Raw genomic sequence first — 19,994 nt, 5'->3', positions numbered from 1 at the left:
ATCACTTATATGTGGGATCTTAAAAAAAATGGCACAAATGAACCTATTTATAAAACAGAAATGGAGTCACAAATGTAGAAAACAAACTTATGGTTACCAGGAGGAAAGGAGGATGAGTGATAAATTGGGAGACTGGGCATGACATAAACATACTACTATACATATAAAGTGAAAGTCACTCAGTCATGTCCAACTCTGCAACCCCAGGGACTATGCAGTCCATGGAATTCTCCAGGCAAGAATATTGGAGTGGATAGCCATTCCTTTCTCCAGGGGATCTTCCCAACTCAGGGATCAAACCCGGGTATCCCACATTGCAGGCAGATTCTTTACCAGCTGAGCCACCAGGGAAGCCCTATATATATGTACTATATATAAAGTAGATAACAAATAAGGACCTACTGTATAGCACAGGGAACTCTACTCAGTATTCTTTAATAACCTACGTGGGAAAAGAATCTTAAAAAGAGTTGGATATATGTATATGTATAACTGATTTAATTTGCAATACAGCAGAAAGCAACATAATACTGTAAGTCAGCTATACTCCAATAAAAAGTTTAAAAAAATAAAATTTATCAAGGGAAACACAAGATAATTCTCATGATAGGAAAAAAGAAAATAATGTAAATACCAAAAAAATTAGATTACTATGATTTGAGAAAGTGATTTAAGACAAAACCTAATTTTTCTTTTTCCATGGTTGATATAGTATCAAGTCACAAACCATGCTCATCATAATTTTCTATATATGGTACTAGCAAGGCTATTTACTTTCAGCCAAAGATCAGGAAACATTCCATGGCAATGAGATCTCTTAATCTGTGAAACATTATCTCAGGGAAAATGGTAGAGTCACTTTCACTGGCCACTCACTGTTTACTTAAAAATTAGAGTGGACAAAATATGATAAGATATATCATGGGAAGCAAATTCAGTTTAAAGAGAGAGGTAAGAGATTTAAAAGATTAAAAATGAAACAACTGCTGCTCAGTGCCCATTCTGTGGGGGGAAAAAATCATTTTAACACACTTCTTTAATATTCATAGCCACTCTGGGAAAGGATGCTATGAACATTTTGCAGATAAGAAAACTGAAGCTAAGAGCAGCTTGCTAAAATCAAGAGTTGTGAGTGACAGAGCTGGGGACTTGACCCAGGTCTGTCTTATACCCTGATGGTTAATTTTATGTGTCAATATAACTAGGGCATAGGATGGCCACATCATTTAATTGAACATTATTCTGGGTGGGTCTGCAAATGTTATACGGAATAATATTTTATCCGAGAGGATGAACAAAACAGATTGCCCTCCCCAGTGTGGGCGGGTCTCATCCAATCTGTTTGAGGCCTGAACAGAACAGAAGATGGACTAAGAAAGAATTTGTTCCATTTTTCAGCTGGGATATTGGTCTTTTGCACTTGGACTGGAACTTACACCATGAGCCTCTCATGAGTTTGTAGAAGGCAGATTGTGGAACTACTCTCCTGAGTTTGTAGAAGGTAGATTGTGGAACTTCTCAGCCTCTATCATCATATGATCCTATTTCTTAAAGTAAATCATATATGCACACACGTGTGTGTGTGTGTGTGTGTATGTGTGTGTGTGTAGGGATATAGGATGTAGTTCAGTTCAGTTCAGTCACTCAGTCACATCTGACTCTTTGCAACCCCATGAATCGCAGCACGCCAGGTCTCGTATATATATATGGCTTCCCTGATGGCTCAGTGGTAGAGGATATACCTGCAATGAAGGAGACTCAGGTTTGATCCCTGGGTCAGGAAGATGCCATGGGAAAGGAATTGGCAACCCACTCCAGTATTCCTCTTGGAGAATTCCATTAACAGAGGAGCCTGGTAGGCTAAAGTCCATGGGATCACAAGAGAGTTGGACGTGACTCAGCAACAAAACAACATCCTATGGTCCAGTGGTTAAGACTCTGCTTTCACTAGAGGGTGATGAGTTTGATCCCTGGTCGGAAAACATGCCATGCACCTTGGCCAAAAATTTTTTTACAAAATTAAAAAAAAAGTTAGCAATAATAATTTTCATTATTGTTATTTAATTAAAATAACTAAGGTAATATTTGAAGGGATGGAAATCAGAGGAAGTAGAAGTGATTCATTCTGAAAAAAAGATGGAAGAAGTAGAAGATGTGACTAAACGCAGAGCCACTTAAGGCATTGTAGTCACTATCTCTAAGAAATCAAAAAGACATCAGCTGTGAATAAAAATGTCATGCTCAGGGACCTGAATAAAGTAGAATAGACTAGAATATGTAATGTCTGCATGGAAAAGGGGACAGAGGTGGAAAGATGGAATTGGATGGGAAAAAAGGAAAAGGATTGGGACTTACCTGGTAGTCTAGTTATTGAGAACCTGCAGGGGATGTGAGGTCGATCCCTGGTCAAGGATTGAACCTTCTGTGGAGATATATGCTATGGAGCACATGCATCCATAGCATATATATGCTATGGAGCAACTACGTGCACATGCTAAAACTACCAAGACTGCACACCCTGAGCCCGTGCTCCACAAGAAGAGAAGCCTGTGAGCTGCAATAGAGAAACCTCTATGTGTCACAACTAGAGAAAAGCCCATACACTGAAAGGAAGACCCAGTCCAGCCAAAAAAAAAAACCCCAACCAGCCAACAAACAAATAAACAAAAATGAGGAAAAGAATTGTGTTGTGCAGCCCTAGGAGATATGAGATGGGAACAAAGTTTCTGCTTAGATGATATTTGCCACCAACCATCAGCGTCTTGGAAATAGAAAGGAGATGGTTTGATATCTCCTAGGCTGATGACTCAGAGGGCAACAGATGTGATCAAAATAGCAGGAGTAGAAGTAAGAAAAGAGTTGAACTGGAAAGTCAAGGATCCCAAGCTAGGAGGGAGACCAATGAATATAATTGGCACTGATATTGTTGTTAATAGTAATCCTATAAAACTAGGAGATATCAACAAGCTGACTCTAAAATTTATACAGAAAAGCAAAACACCTAGAATAGACATTTAACACTGAAAAAGATGAGCTTCCCTGGTGGCTCAGAGAGTAAAGAATCTGCCTGCAATGCAGGAGACCCTAATTCAATCCTTGGGTTGGGAAGATCCCCTGGAGAAGGAAATGGCAACCCACTCCAGTACTCTTGCCTGGAAAATTCCATGGACAGAGGAGCCTGGTAGGCTGCAATCCATGGGGTTGCAAAGAGTCAGACACTACTGAGTGACTTCATTCTTTCTCTCTTCTTTTTTTTCACTAAAGAAGAAAGAGAGCTCATACTATCTGATCAAGATAGTCATGTTGACACAATAATCAAGATTGCACAGTACAGATAAAAGAAAAGACACATACATCAAACAAGAGAACAGAGCCTAGACATAGATTCACAAAAATATATTCAACTGATCTTGGATGCACTGGTCATAGCAAACACCCTCTTCCAACAACACAACAGAAGACTCTACACATGGACATCACCAGATGATCAACAGCAAAATCAGATTGATTATATTCTTTGCAGCCAAAGATGGAGAAGCTCCATACAGTCAGCAAAAACAAGACTGGGACCTGACTGCGGCTCAGATCATGAACTCCTTTTTGCCAAATTCAGACTGAAATTGAAGAAAGTAGGGAAAACCACTAGACCATTCAGGTATGACCTAAATCAAATCCCTTATGATTATACAGTGGAAGTGAGAAATAGATTTAAGGGACTAGATCAGATAGACAGAGTGCCTGATGAACTATGGATGGAGGTTCATGACATTGTACAGGAGACAGGGATAAAGACCATCCCCATGGAAAAGAAATGCAAAAAAGCAAAATGGCAGTCTGAGGAGGCCTTATAAATAGCTGTGAAAAGAAGAGAAGCAAAAAGCAAAGGAGAAAAGGAAAGATATCCCCATTTGAATGTAGAGTTCCAAAGAATAGCAAGGAGAGATAAGAAAGCCTTCCTCATTGATCAATGCAAAGAAATAGAGGAATACGATAGAATGGGGAAGGCTAGAGATCTCTTCAAGAAAATTAGAGATATCAAGGGAACATAAGGGAATGCAAAGATGGGCTCGATAAAGGACAGAAATGCTATGGACCTAACAGAAGCAGAAGATATTAAGAAGAGGTGGCAAGAATACACAGGAGAACTGTACAAAAAAGATCTTCACGACCCAGATAATCACGATGGTGTGATCACTCACCTAGAGCCAGACATCCTGGAATGTGAAGTCAAGTGAGCCTCAGAAAGCATCACTATGAACAAAGCTAGTGGAGGTGATGAAATTCCAGTTGAGCTATTTCAAATCCTGAAAGATGATGCTGTGAAAGTGCTGCACTCAACATGTCAGCAAATATGGAAAACTCAGCAGTGGCCAAAAGACTGGAAAAGATCAGTTTTCATTCCAGTCCCAAAGAATGCTCAAACTACCACACAATCGCACTCATCTCACACACTAGTAAAGTAATGCTCAAAATTCTCTAAGCCAGGCTTCAGCAATATGTAAACCTTGAACTTCCAGATGTCCAAGCTGGATTTAGAAAAGGCAGAGGAACCAGAGATCAAATTGCCAACATCCCCTGGATCATCAAAAAAGCAAGAGAGTTCCAGAAAAATATCTATTTCTGCTTTATTGACTATGCCAAAGCCTTTGACTATGTGGATCACAATAAACTGTGGAAAATTCTGAAAGAGATGGGAAGGAATACCAGACCACTTGCCCCACCTCTTGAGAAACCTATATGCAGGTCAGGAAGCAACAGTTTGAACTGGACATGGAAAACCAGACTGGTTCCAAATAGGAAAAGAAGTATGTCAAGGCTGTATACTGTCACCCTGCTTATTTAACTTATATGCAGAGTACATCATGAGAAACGCTGGGCTGGAAGAAGCATAAGCTGGAATCAAGTTTGCCAGGAGAAATATCAATAACCTCAGATATGCAGATGACATCACCCTTATGGCAGAAAGTGAAGAGAAACTAAAAAGCCTCTTGATGAAAGTGAAAGAGGAGAGTGAAAAAGTTGGCTTAAAGCTCAACATTCAGAAAATCAAGATCATGGCATCTGCTCCCACCATTTCATGGCAAATAGCTGGGAAAACAGTGTAAGCAGTGTCAGACTTTATTTTCTTGGGCTCCAAAATCACTGCAGATGGTGATTGCAGCCATGAAATTGAAAGACAACTACTCCTTGGAAGGAAAGTTATGACCAACCTAGACAGCATATTAAAAAGCAGAGACATTACTTTGTCAACAAAGTCCGTCTAGTCAAGGCTATGGTTTTTCCAGTAGTCATGTATGGATGTGAGAGTTGGACTATGAAGAAAGCTGAGCACCGAAGAATTGATGCTTTTGAACTGTGGTGTTGGAGAAGACTCTTGAGAGTCCCTTGGACTGCAAGGAGATCCAACCAGTTCATCCTAAAAGAGATCAGTCCTGGGTGTTCATTGGAAGGACTGATGCTGAAGCTGAAATTCCAATACTTTGGTCACCTCATGCGAAGGGTTGACTCATTGGAAAAGACCCTGATGCTGGGAGGGATTGGGGGCAGGAGGAAAAGGGGATGACAGAGGATGAGATGGCTGGATGGCATCACCGACTCGATGGACATGAGTTTGAGTAAACTCCAGGAATTGGTGATAGACAGGGAGGCCTCGCATGCTGCGATTCATGTGGTCGCAGAGTTGGACACAACTGAGTGACTGAACTGAACTGATCTTTGATAAGGGTACAAAGATAATTCATTGGAAATAAGATAGCCTTTCCAACAGATATTGCTGGAACAATTGGATGTAAGCAAAATAATGACCTTAGACATAGACTGTATGACTTTTATCAAATGAACTCTCAATATTACATAACTATAAAATGCAAAAAAACTATAAAACTTCTAGAAGAAAACAAGAGAAAAATCTCTATTTGATCTTGGGTTTGGTATGATTTTTTTTAGATAAAACACTAAAAGTATGACTCACGGAGTAAAAATTACTAAGTTGGACTTTATTGAAGTTAAAAACTTCTTTTCTGCTAAAGACACTGTTAAAGAATGAAAAGACAAGCTGTAAACCAGGAGAAAATATTTGTGTAACACATCTAGTCAAAATATGCAATGCATTTGTAAAATTCAATAACAGAAAACCAAACATCCTATTAAAATGGGAAATCTCAGCTCAGACACCTCACCAGGATATGCAGGTAGTAAATAAGCATATGAAAAGATTTTCGACATTTGTTATTAGAAAAATGCTAATGAAAACAGCAATGAGATATGGCTATTTTAGACTTGTTTGAATGGATTAAATTTTTTGAAACCTGACAATATCACTGGTGGTGAGGACCCACAGAAGCTCTTACTCATTCCCGGTGGAAATGCAAAATGGTACAGACACTTTAGAAAATAATGTGGAAAATTCTTTCAAAGCTAAACATAATCTTCTATGACCCATCCAGCTGGTTTGAAAACTTTATTCTGCACAAAATTCTGCATGTAATTTTTTATAGGACTTTTATTCATAATCATCAAAACTAGAAGTAACCAAGATGTCTTGTAATAGGTGAACAGAAAAACTGTGGTACATCCATGCAATGGAATATTATTCAGTGATAAATAGAAATGAACTATCAATTCATGAAAAGACATGGAAGAACCTTAAATACATATTGGTGAGTGAAAGAGACTAAACCGAATGAAAGAAGTCTGAAAAGGCTACATACTACTTGACTCCAATCATGTGACTTTCTGGGAAAGGTGAAACTGTAGAGATGGTAAATAAATCAGTGGTTGCTAAGGGCTCAGGGTTATGGGGAGAGATGAATAGGGGAAGTATAGGGGACTTTTTAGCATGGTAAATGATACTGTAATGATGGATATAGACATTATACATTTGTTAGAATGCATCAAAATTTACAGCAGAAAAAGTGAACATTAATTAATGAAAGTTCAAAAAATCATTTAGGAGGTTGAGGATTCTGAATACCATGTAGATCGTGACAAAATAATCTAACTATATTACAAATGTAGGAAGTAATCTAATTGAAGTAGATAGGAATTAAAAAATACTGAGCTAAGTAACTTTAGAAATGTGCTCAGTCACTTAGTCATGTCTGACTCTTTGCGACCCCATGGACTGTAGCCCATCAGGCTCCTCTGTCCATGGGGATTCTCCATTCAAGAATACTGGAGTGGGTTGCCATTTCCAACTTTAGAAATGATTGATTTTCTAAGGCTAAAGGCAGAAGGAACTGCATATAAGCACTTTCTAGTTAATGAAGTTATTTTTCAAAGGGGTACAGGTTAACAGTTCTGAAACCACTAAACATATATACTGGAATAAACAATTACATAAGTGGATGGCAGGGGATGGGAACCAAGTTTCTCACTGTGGGAGTGAGAGGTTACAGGTAAGCAAGACGGAGAAGGTTAGAATGATCCATGTGATATTAGATGATTACTCATGTTAGCTTAATATGATACTAATGAATATGATATATGTAAAAATACTTATAGATATGTGTGTAGTCAAAGATTAGTATGTGTAGATATTTCCTTCCTTGCTTATAAAAAGAAACCAGGCTCCTTGGAGAAATGACTGATTCTAGAACTGGATTAGGGAATAAATATGAGTCTCAAGCATGTCATAGTGCCAGAAAGTAAAGTATTACTAAAATGTTTTAAATAAGCAATGATGTGGGTTTACCAATGGGATATGGGGGACAACTGAAAGAGCTCCCAATGGCCAAAACAAGAATAATTTGAGCAAAAAAAAAAAAAAATCAAGCAGCACTGGCTTATAAAGCAACTTTTAAAATAAATATCAGGAAGCCATACTGATGTAAATAAGTGATCAAACTATTAAATAAGTAGAGGAAAGGAAAAAAAATAGGTGTTGCAGAAGAATTCCACATAATTTTTTTTCCACATAATTTTATACAGATGCTTTGTCCTTAAGAGAAGGAACATAACTTCTTGGTTCATTAAGTGTGGGATATGCATGGTGAAGGCTTCCCAGGTGTCTCAGGAGTAAAGAATCTACCTGCCAATGCAGGAGATGTGGGTTCAGTCTCTAGGTTGGGAAGAACCCCTGCAGTAAGAAAAGGCAACACACTCCAGTATGCTTGCCTGGAGAATTCCATGAGCAGAGGAGCCTGGTGGGCTACAGTCCATGGGGTCACAAAGAATTGGATATGACTGAGCATGCACATGGATACTTCTTTCCCAAGGAGTATAGTGTAAAAGAGGGCCAGGCGGTGTGAGAGCAACTTTACAGAGAAGAAACGGGACAAACACTACCTCTACCGGGTTTATCAAAGTTAATATCAACAGCGCTAACTCATGTCAAGCATGCCTCTTGATAGGATATGATGAAAATGGCCATTTATCTGTGTGCTCTTCCTCGAAACTCTTCACTTTAGTCAAATCATAGAAGGAAAAAAAGAAAAAAAAAAACCACTAAAGAGACATTTTACAAAGTACCTGACTAGAATAATTCTCAAGGTCAAAACTCTCAGGGTCATCAAAAACAATAAAAGCTTGAGAAACCGTCACAGTCAAGAATTGCCTAAAGAGACATAATGACTAAATGTAATGTGATACCCTGGATAGAATCCTGAAACAGAAAAAGGACATTAAGTAAAAACTAAGGAAACCTGAAGATGTATGGACTTAATGATAACACATGGGAAAGTTACTCCTTCGTGTCTGACTCTTTGCGACCCCACGGACTATACAGTCCATGGAATTCTCCAGGCCAAAATACTGGAGTGGGTAGCCATTCCCTTCTCCAGGGGATCTTCCCAACCCAGGGATTGAACCTAGGTCTCCCACATTGCAGGGTGATTCTTTACCAGCTGAGCCATCAGGTAAGCCCAATGATAACAAACTGATATTGGTTTATTATTTGTGACAAATGTATCACATTACTATAAGATGTAAATAATAAGAAAAGCTGCATGTGGGGTATTTGGGAATTCTTTGCACTCTCTGCAAATTTTCTACAAATTTAAATATATACTATATAATATATATGTAAAATGGTTTATTTAAAATCAAAAAGCACCATGTCTAACATTAAAACCTTATCATCTTTGGTCAAAAGTCATTTTCTCTATATCAACTGAGTCATTTATGTCAGAAAACTAAATATTTTCTTGATTCTTTCCTTCCTTCATCTGCTCATTTAAATAATCACTGAGTTTGGTCAATTATTCTTCTTTCATAATTTACAAATTAGTTTCTACTTCATTCCCGCTGCCTTCAGTTCAGTTCAGTTCAATTGCTCAGTCGTGTCTGACTCTTTGCGACCCCATGAATCGCAACAAGCCAGGCCTCCATGTCCATCACCAACCTCCAGAGTTTACCCAAACTCAAGTCCATTGTGTCGGTGATGCCATCCAACCATCTCATCCTCTGTTGTCCCCTTCTCCTCCTGTCCCCAATCCCTCCCAGCATCAGGGTCTTTTCCAATGAGTCAACCCCCTGCATGAGGTGGCCAAAGTATTGGAGTTTCAGCTTCAGCATCAGTCCTTCCAATGAACACCCAGGACTGATCTCTTTTAGGATGAACTGGTTGGATCTCCTTGCAGTCCAGGGGACTCTCAAGAGTCTTCTCCAACACCACAGTTCAAAAGCATCAGTTCTTCAGTGCTCAGCTTTCTTCATAGTCCAACTCTCACATCCATACATGACTACTGGAAAAACCATAGCCTTGACTAGACGGACTTTGTTGACAAAGTAATGTCTCTGCTTTTTAATATGCTGTCTAGGTTGGTCATAACTTTCCTTCCAAGGAGTAAGCGTCTTTCAATTTCGTTGTTGCAATCACCATCTTCAGTGATTTTGGAGCCCCAAAATTAAAGTCTGACATTGTTTCCACTGTTTCCCCATCTATTTCCTGTGAAATGATGGGACCGGATGCCATGATCTTAGTTTTCTGAATGTTGAGCTTTAAGCCAACTTTTTCACTCTCCTCTTTCACTTTCATCAAGAGGCTTTTTAGATTCCCTTCACTTTCTGCCATAAGGGTGATGTCATCTGCATATCTGAGGTTATTGACATTTCTCCCAGCAATCTTGAATCCAGCTTGTGCTTCCTCCAGCCCAGCGTTTCATATGATGTACTCTGCATATAAGTTAAATAAGCAGAGTGACAATATACAGCCTTGACATTCTCCTTTTCCTATTTGGAACCAGTTTGTTGTTCTATGTCCAGTTCAAACTGTTGCTTCCTGACCTGCATATAGGTTTCTCAAGAAACCAGACCATATAGGTGGTCTGGTATTCCCACCTCTTTCAGAATTTTCCACACTGCCTTAGTCCAGCATTTTTCACCAAGCACCTCAAGAGATTTATATTTAATGTCCCAGTTTCTTCCTTTTTGTCCCACTTTAGTTCATTGTGTCATGCTATAACTAGTGAAATTTCAGTAAAACCAAAATGATTATTTTTCTTTAATGTTTAAAATTCTTACTGACACCCCTGTGTCTCCACCATGGAATTCTAACAGCATAATCACATCATAGCAGACCTTTGGTGACAACCTTTGCCTACTTTTTCAGCATCATCTCTATATTGACTCATGCCCATCCTCTTCTCCATCATATTGAAGGGCTTATAGTTATGTAAATGGTTTTACACTCTCATATCATTCTACTAAGTTTTCCTTCTGCAGGTGAAATGCTTTATTTCCTGGGAAGCCTTCTCCACTTCTTACAGGCTATTAGATATTCTTTTTTCCCCTAGTTTTCTGGGTGCACTTCAGTGAAAACAGTATTGCACAGTAATTTTCTGTCATTTGTTGAACTCACATTGACTCACCTTGGGGGCTTCCCTGCTAGCTCAACTGGTAAAGAATCCACCTGCAATTCAGGAAACCCCACTTAAATTCCTGGGTCAGGAAGTTCCCTTCGAAAAGGGCTAGGCTACCCACCCTAGTATTCTTGGACTTCCTTGGTGGCTCAGATGGTAAAGAGCCCATCTACAATGCAGGAGACCTAGGTTCAATCCCTGGGTTGGGAAGATCCCTGAAGAAGGGCATTGTAACCCACTCCAGTACTCTTGCCTGGGAAATCCCATGGACAGAGGAGCCTGGCGGGCTTTCATAGGGTCTCAAAGAGTCAGATACGACTAAGCACAGCACACTCATTTTGAGCCCTTTGAGGAAAAGGACAGCATTTTTCTCTCTGAATTCTGAGAATCTAGCACAGTGTCTGAATGTCATATTCAGCAAACATCTGTTTAAGAAGTTCTACAGCTTAATTCCTGAAACCATAGCTGGCCCTGAAGAAGCTGCCTTTTTTCTTTTAGAAGGAGTATGGTGTATATTTGGGGTAAGGAAGAGGGAGGTGAGAATATCTGTTAAGCAAATATCACATGCTAGGTGATATCAGACTCTAGGATGAGAGATGCATATGTATAGATAAATTAACTCATTGAATATATTAAATCCCATTTGCAACTGACAGTTCTGAGGCTTTGGTGGAGGAAGCTACACTGGGCAAAAGTTTTGAAGTTTAGAGGCATGATTCTTGCCTTGAATTCAGGAACAATCAAGATATAAATGCAAGAGCCTGACAGACCTAAACAAACAGATCTCCGTGGCTATAAGGTTGAAACTTTGGATTTTATACACAAATAGAGTCAGATCTGCAAAGCTGAGGAAACTACCAGAACCATTGCTTCAAACACATCGAATGCCCCCACCACTGCCATCAATTTGGGGAACAAAGATAAGCTTCCAGACCTGTTCTAAGTTTCAGAAAATGAGACCTCCCATAACATCAGTAAGGAACTAAGCTTTCTGGGATATCAGACACTACTGAGCATGGAGGGATTTTTTCTAGGACAGTATATGTATTATGATTTTGTTGAGCTTGACTGAAGAAAAAGGATGATCCCTATGACACTACATATTTTACCTGAAAATACAGCTCACAGAGTTCTCTTTTAAGTTTTCTATGAAAAAAAAAAATACAGTACAGGATATAGACAATCAAAACTGGGCTTTTTAAAAACATAATTGCTTTGACTTCAAAGCCAAAGATATCCATTTCAAATTCATGTCTAAGTTAACTCATTAACTCTTGTGTTAGCTCAGTATTATTAACAATGAATTCAAAACGTTATTGACAGATTGAAAACAACTCTTTAGCAGTATTGAGTTCTTCACATTCTTCTTCTACAGTGAGTTCCTAAATACTATCAATTACAACTAAAATTGCCTTCATATTTGTTCATATAAGAAAACTGTAAAATCATTATTCATTATCATATAATGACAAGTTTCAATTTCAATTTAAAATCTTGTACCTCTCTAACTAGGTCACAGACAAGCTTTCCCTCCCCTGCTTAGAACTTCAAATAGCTCGTTCATATGCAGTGTGAAAATGTAAATCACAGTGCCATAGATAAACCAGTCTTGTCAATGAGGATGCAAGTGTTAAAGGAGAATGATTTTTCAGTTATGGGAAATATTTACGTTTTTACATAATTATTTATGTATCAAATAATACTTTTGGGACACCTAAAGTATGTGAATATACCTTTCCAACTGTGAATTATATAAAATCACCTCATCTATTCCTCATAAAAACTGAGCATCCAAATACAGTGTACTGTAAGTATAAAGTACACTTAGTAAGAAGAAAACAACCTAAAATATCTCAATATGTTTTATATTGATTATGTGATGGAGTGTATCATGTTACATGAAGTATATTATGAAATTTTCAAAAAATTGAATTAAAAAATAAAAGTGTAAAAGTTTTAGAGACAAATGATAGAAAATAAAATAGTTCTAATATATTCACAATTGAGTTCTAAAGGAGACATACTAGAGGAATTGACTAGACATACATAAAAGAATGGACAAGAATGAATTATGTTTATAATAAAAAATTCATTACATAAACAAAGATGACATTCTTTCAAAGATACTTAAAAAATGAAGAAAGAAAACTTAAGGAAACCAGAGAAAAATACCAAATCATTCATGGAAGGGAAAGCAGACTGGCCTTTTGTTTTTCTCCACTGCAACATTCAACAGTAGAAGGCTAAAGAATAATAATTATCTTGAAGTGGGCAGATACAGCCCCTGCCCTGGGGGTTCATAATAGAACCTAGATAGGCAGGGAAATCTGAAAAAACCATGTCAGTGATTATGAGGCTTTGCAGCTTACACCCATCAATGAATTTCTCTTCTTTTTCACTGTATTTCTTCCCCTTTATTCTTATAAAAGATTGTATATCAAGTAAATACATTACTGAATTTTTTTTCAGATTTCTCACTGAGAGTTTAAACAAATCACAGTTTTGTCTGTAAATGATAGAGTCCTTTAGCATGATTTATCAGAGATCACTGACAACTCTTCACAGGGAACTGGAGAATAAATTCATAAATGCTTATATTTAAATAAAAATATTTCAAGTATAAAAGAGTACAAGACACTCAAGAAAGATTCAGTTCAGTTCAGTTCAGATGCCCAGTATGTTGGACTCTTTGTGACCACATGGACTGCAGCACAGCAGGCCTCCCTGTCCATCATCAACTCCTGGAGTTTACCCAAACTCATGTCCATTGAGTCAGTGATGCCATCCAACCATCTCATCCTCTGTTGTCCCCTTCTCCTCCTGCCTTCAATCTTTCCCAGCATCAGGGTCTTTTCCAAGGTGTCAGTTCTTTACATCAGGTGGCCAAAATATTGGAATCTCAGCTTCAACATCAGTGCTTCCAATGAACATTCAGGACTGATTTCCTTTAGGATGGGCTGGATGGATGTCCTTGCAGCCCAGGGACTCTCAAGAGTCTTCTCCAACACCACAGTTCAAAAGCATCAATTCTTTGGTGCTCAGCTTTCTTTATAGTCCAGCTTTTGCTTCATCCAGTCCAGCATTTCTCAGGATGTACTCTGTGTAAAGTTAAATAAGCCAGGTTATAATATACAGCCTTGATATACTCCTTTCCCGATTTGAAGCCAGTCTGTTGTTCCATGTACGGTACTAATTGTTGCTTCTTGACCTGCATACAGATTTTTCATGAGGGAACACAAATGTTTTAATGTATAGCCAAATGGGAACCGTGAACTTCCAGATGTTCAAGCTGGTTTTAGAAAAGGCGGAGGAACCAGAGATCACATTGCCAACATCTGCTGGATCATCAAAAAAGCAAGATAGTTCCAGAAAAACATCTTTTCTGCTTTATTGACTATGCCAAAGCTTTTGACTGTGTGGATCACAATAAACTGTGGAAAATTCTGAAAGAGATGGGAATACCAGACCACCTGACCTGCCTCTTGAGAAACCTGTATGCAGGTCAGGAAGCAACAGTTTGAACTGGACATGGAACAACAGACTGGTTCCAAATAGGAAAGTAGTACATCAAGGCTGTATATTGTCACCCTGCTTATTTAACTTATATGCAGAATACATCATGAGAAACACTGGGCTGGAAGAAGCACAAGTTGGAATCAAGATTGCTGGGAGAAATACCAATAACCTCAGATATGCAGATGACATCGCCCTTATGGCAGAAAGTGAAGAATAACTAAAGAGCCTCTTGATGAAAGTGAAAAAGGAGAGTGAAAAAGTTGGCTTAAAGCTCAACATTCAGAAAATCAAGATCATGGCATCTGGTCCCATCACTTCATGGCAAATAGATGGGGAAACAGTGGAAACAATGTCAGACTTTATTCTGGGGGGCTCCAAAATCACTGCAGATGGTGACTGCAGCAATGAAATTGAAAGACACTTACTCCTTGGAAGGAAAGTTATGACCAACCTAGACAGCATATTAAAAAGCAGAGACATTACTTTGTCAACAAAGGTCCTTCTAGTCAAGGCTATGGTTTTTCCAGTAGTCATGTATTGATGTGAGAGTTGGACTATAAAGAAAGCCGAGCACTGAAGAACTGATGCTTTTGAACTGTGGTGTTGGAGAAGACTCTTCAGAGTCCCTTGGACTACAAGGACATCCAACCAGTCCATCCTAAAGGAGATCAGTCCTAGGTGTTTGTTGGAAAGACTGATGTTGAAGCTGAAGCTCCAATACTTTGACCACCTGATGTGAAGAGCTGACTCATTAGAAAAGACCCTGATGCTGGGAAAGACTGAAGGCAGGAGGAGAAGGGGATGACAGAGGATGAGATGGTTGGATGGCATTACTGACTCAATGGACATGGGTTTGGGTGGACTCTGGGAGTTGGTGATGGACAGGGAGGCCTGGCGTGGTGCATTTCATGGTGTCACAAAGACAAGACTGAGTGACTGAACTGAACTGAACTGAATCTTATAAAAGACTCATGCAAAATATTGGGAAATATTATTTCCTTGAGTTAAGTACTTCTTGAGAAAACTGCTATAGTCAAACTTCAGTCAGTCAAGAGACAAACAGAGAAATCCTAGCAAAGAAACTGGCTGTGAGAACCAAGGTTAAAGTAGTGTATGGAGTGGAGTGAAAGGAAAAAATATATGTACATAACCAATTGTTCTGAAAATCTAGAAATGATGGAACTAAGGAAAATTTGTGGGCAAAGAGGGAGGAATGTTGAAGGTAAAGTAAGTTTACTGATGACCTCATCTGTAATCTCTGGAGTCAAAGGATATCATTTAATGCTAGCAGATCAATTAATACATATTTAATCATATTTAACAGTACAAAAGTAAATATGAAGAAAGATAGCACTGTTGACTAAAGTCAGTCCATGGAGAAAGAGAGAGCGAGAGAGAAGTGGAAATATGTGATTTTAGCCTTGCTTATAGTAGAGAACTTATAGAAACTGGCTAAGAAAACATTAGACCCAAAATGTGTATATCAAAATAGAAACAGACTCAGATGAAAACAAAGCAGTGGTTACCAGTTGGGAGAAGGGGGGACAGGCATGGGATTAAGAGATATAAACTGCTACATATAAAACAGATAAGCAACAAGGATATATTATAAAGCACAGGGAAACATAGCCATTGTTTTGTAATGACATTAGATGGAATATAATCTATAAAAATAGTCAATCACTATGTTGTACACCTGAAACTAATATAATTCTGTAAATCAACTACACTACAAAAAAAAAAAAAAAGACACACTAAACCAGTGGATCTCAGAATGCTACCTGTGGACATAAAGGAGTCCTGGCAACAGTTTGAGAAGGTTTATGAGATCATAAAGCAAAATCACTGAAGACGGTGACTGCAATCACAAAATTAAAAGACACACTCCTTGGAAGAAAAGCTTGATAAACCTAGACAACATATTAAAAAGCAGAGACATCACTTTGTAGTCATGTACAGATGGGCGAGTTGAACCATAAGGAAGGCTGAGTGCTGAAGAATATATGCTTTCAAACTGTGATGCTGGAGAAGACTCTTGAGAGTCCCTTGGACAGCAAGGAGATCAAACCAATCAATCCTAAAGGAAATCAATCCTGAATATTCATTGGACAGACTGAGGCATAAGCTCCAATACTTAAGCCACCTGATGCGAAGAGTCAACTCATTGGAAAAGACCTTGATGCTGGGCAAGATTGAAGGCAGGAGGAGAAGGGAATGACAGAGGATGAGATGGTTGGATGGCATCACCAACTCAGTGGACATGACTTTGAGCAAACTCCGGGAGACAGTGAAGGACAGGGAAGCCTGGTGTGCTGCAGTCCATGGGGTCACAAAGGGTCAGATCAACAACGAGATAAAAAATATTTGCATAGTGATGCTAAGATGTTATTTGTCTTTTTCACTGTGCAGAGAATTGTACTAATGCTGCCAAATAATAATAGTAAAATTGTTTTCATTTTAGAAGAAATCAAATCAATGACACACTTGTAATAGTAGTCACTACATTCTTCACTGGCATAACACTTAAAAAAATAGTTCTTGCTTTATAGAAGTATGTCCTCTTTGAAGAGGTAAAAATTCTTAATTTTATTACACCTCAACCCTGGAAGACATCTTTGAAAAAGCGCGAGTAATAAAATAGAAAATACACAGACCACTTCGGCTGCTCAGCTAACTTTGATGATTGTCTCAAGAAAAAGCAGCTCTTCCCTGATAGCTCAGTTGGTAAAGAATCCACCTGCAATGCAGGAGACCCATGTTCAATTCCTGGGTCAGGAAGTTTGACTAGAGAAAGGGATAGGCTACCCACTCCAGTGTTCCTGGACTTTCCTTATGGCTCAGCTGGTAAAGAATCCACCTGCAATGCGGGAGACCTGGGTTTGATCCCTGGGTAGGGAAGAACTCCTGGAGAAGGGAAAGGCTACCCAATACCCAGCATTCTGGCCTGGAGAATTCCAATGACTGTATAGTCCACGGGGTCACAAAGAGTCGGAGACAACTGAGCGACTTTCACTTTTCAGTTGTTTCAGCTGTGAGTGAAACCAGCTGTTTTTTTTTTTTTTTTTTTTCATGAAACACCATTTTTACTTGGAAGAATAATTGACAACCTGTGGCTAACCTGATTTCAGTATTTAGCAGATGTGACTTAGAAAATGAACAAAGCAAGCTTACCAGCTCATGAGAAATCAGTGAAAAGCAAAAGTCAGAATCTTGGAAAAATTTTCTCTGCAATTTCAAGCTTGACAGTTTTCTAATACTTGATTTTTTTTTTTTTTTGCTAATGAGAACAGTGATGATGCTAATAAATCTTTTATAATAGTTGTTAAAATGTTTCAGTATTTGGAAGATCTGTGTAAGTCAGTGACATTTTCCAAATGACTAATGCATCATTTTGTAGAAAGGTGCATAGGCAAATGGTCCATTTGAAGTGCAAAATAAATTTTAATGCAACCAAATACCAAAACTTTATTGATATGGTTTATGTTCCACCTTGTGATATAATACCTTGAAAATTACTAGTTGCTGAGTTTTAGTGAAATATCAAAGAAGGATATTGACAATATTCTGAAAAATATGCTAAAAAGCTTGGTATTTTCCAGCTGCAAATCTGTATGAAACCAGATTTTCTACATACACTTCAACCAAAACAATACACCATAACAGGTTGAATACAGAAGCACATACGAAATTTCAGCTGTGTTTTATTAAGCCAGGCATTGACATTATTTGCAAAATGTGTAAAATGCCAACCTTCTCATGAGTAATTTGTTTTGAAAAATTATATTTATAAATATTTATGTATTGATGTTATGACATTTATGTTAACAAAATGAGTTTATTACTGTTACTTTGAAATAAGATGAATATTTTTTAAATATCTCAGCTCTAATATCTAATACAAGAAATATGGGTAGGAATAGCTCACAAAAACATGGACTCTTTGGGGTTCTCAGAACTTCTTAAGACCATAAAACAAATCCTGAGACAAAAAAGTTAGAGAATTAAAGTATGTTATATAGCTTGACAATTTAAAAGCCGATCTTGGAAATAATCCTTTAAAATGTAGGATTAAATGGACTCACTTTATCATGCATTGCAGGCAGATTCTATATCATTGGAGCCACCAGGGAAGCCCCTTAATATTATTAAATATTTCTTAAATACTTTTGGGACCTCGCATTATACATCTGCTGGATATAGAAATCTAGGAAAATTTGTACTACCTTTTATGACTTTCATGTTTTGTAATAAGAAATTCACACTCACTGAAATCTTTATTCCCCTATAGGCAAAGTATTATTCTGCTGTTTTCAAGAATTTTTTCTTTGTCTTTAGTTTCCAAAAGTTTGATCATGTGTCTTGTTGTGGACTTTCTTGAGCTTATCGTATTTAGAAGTTATGCAGCTTCCTGATTCTGTAGGTTATGTCTTTTGTCAAATTTGGGAAGTTTTCAGCTATTATATCATGAAGTACTTTTCAGCCCTGTCTTCTTCCCCCTCTTATTGCAGGACTCCAATGACATAAATGTTACTATAGTCTCACAGGTTCCTGAGACTCTGTTCAAATTCTTTTCAGTCTGTTTTCTCTCTGTTTTCTGAGACTTAGCAATTTCTGTTGTTCTATAGTCAATTTCACATGTTCCTTCCTCCCACTTTTTTCTGCTATTGAGCTCATTTGTCACCCTGCTTATTTAGTTTATATACAGAGTACATCATGTGAAATTCAGGCTGGATGAAGCACAAACTGGAATCAAGAAAGCCAGGAGAAATATCAATAACCTCAGATATGCAGATGAAACTACCCTTATGGCAGAAAGTAAAGAGGAACTGAGGAGCCTCTTGATGAAAGTGAAAGAGGAGAGTGATAAAGTTGGCTTAAAACTCAACATTCAGAAAATTAAGATCATGGAATGTGCTCCCATCACTTCATGGAAAATAGATGGGGAAACACGGCAAACAGTGACAGATTTTATTTTTGGGGGGCTCCAAAATCACTGCAGATGGTGATTGCAGCCATGAAATTAAAAGACGCTTGCTCCTAGGAAGAAAAGTTATGACCAACCTAGACAGCATATTAAAAAGCAAAGACACTACTTTTCCAACAAAGGTCCATCTAGTCAAAGCTTTGGTTTTTCCAGTAGTCATGTATGGATGTGAGAGTTGGACTATAAAGAAAGCTGAGCACCAAAGAATTGATGCTTTTGAACTGTGGTATTGGAGAAGACTCTTCAGAGTTCCTTGGACTGCAAGGACATCCAACCAGCCCATCCTAAAGGAAATCAGTCCTGAATATTCATTGGAAGGACTGATGCTGAAGCTGAAATTCCAATACTTTGGCCACCTGATGCCAAGAACTGACTCACTAGAAAAGACCCTGATGCTGGGAAAGATTGAAGGTGGGCAGAGAAGGGGACGACGGAGGATGAGATGGTTGGATGGCATCACTGACTGAATGGACATGAGTTTGAGAAAGCTCCAGGAGATGGTGAAGGACAAGGAAGCCTGGCATGCTTGCAGTCCATGGGGTCACAAAGAGTCAGACAGGATTGAGTGATTGAACTGAACTGAATTGAGTTTTCAATTACAATTTTGTGTTTTTTCAACTCTAAAGTTTTCACTCGGCTCTTCTTTCTAACTCCAATTTCTGTGCTGAAATATTCTATTTGCTAAGACATTCTAT

General features: G+C 38.2%; 1 long non-coding RNA gene across 1 annotated transcript in view; it reads right to left on the bottom strand.

The window, feature by feature from the left end:
• Positions 1-13,847: 13,847 nt before the first annotated feature.
• LOC122680583 overlaps positions 13,848-19,994 on the bottom strand; it is a 278,166-nt gene continuing 272,019 nt past the window's right edge. Inside the window, exon 4 of the long non-coding RNA XR_006336724.1 lies at positions 13,848-13,897. This is a non-coding gene — a long non-coding RNA (uncharacterized LOC122680583). The remainder of the gene's footprint in view (positions 13,898-19,994) is intronic.

Source organism: Cervus elaphus, chromosome 22 (genome assembly GCF_910594005.1).
Source record: "Cervus elaphus chromosome 22, mCerEla1.1, whole genome shotgun sequence".
Lineage (NCBI taxonomy): Eukaryota > Metazoa > Chordata > Mammalia > Artiodactyla > Cervidae > Cervus > Cervus elaphus.
The sequence above is the reverse complement of the archived record's forward strand: the minus strand, read 5'-3'. Positions and strand labels throughout refer to the sequence as shown.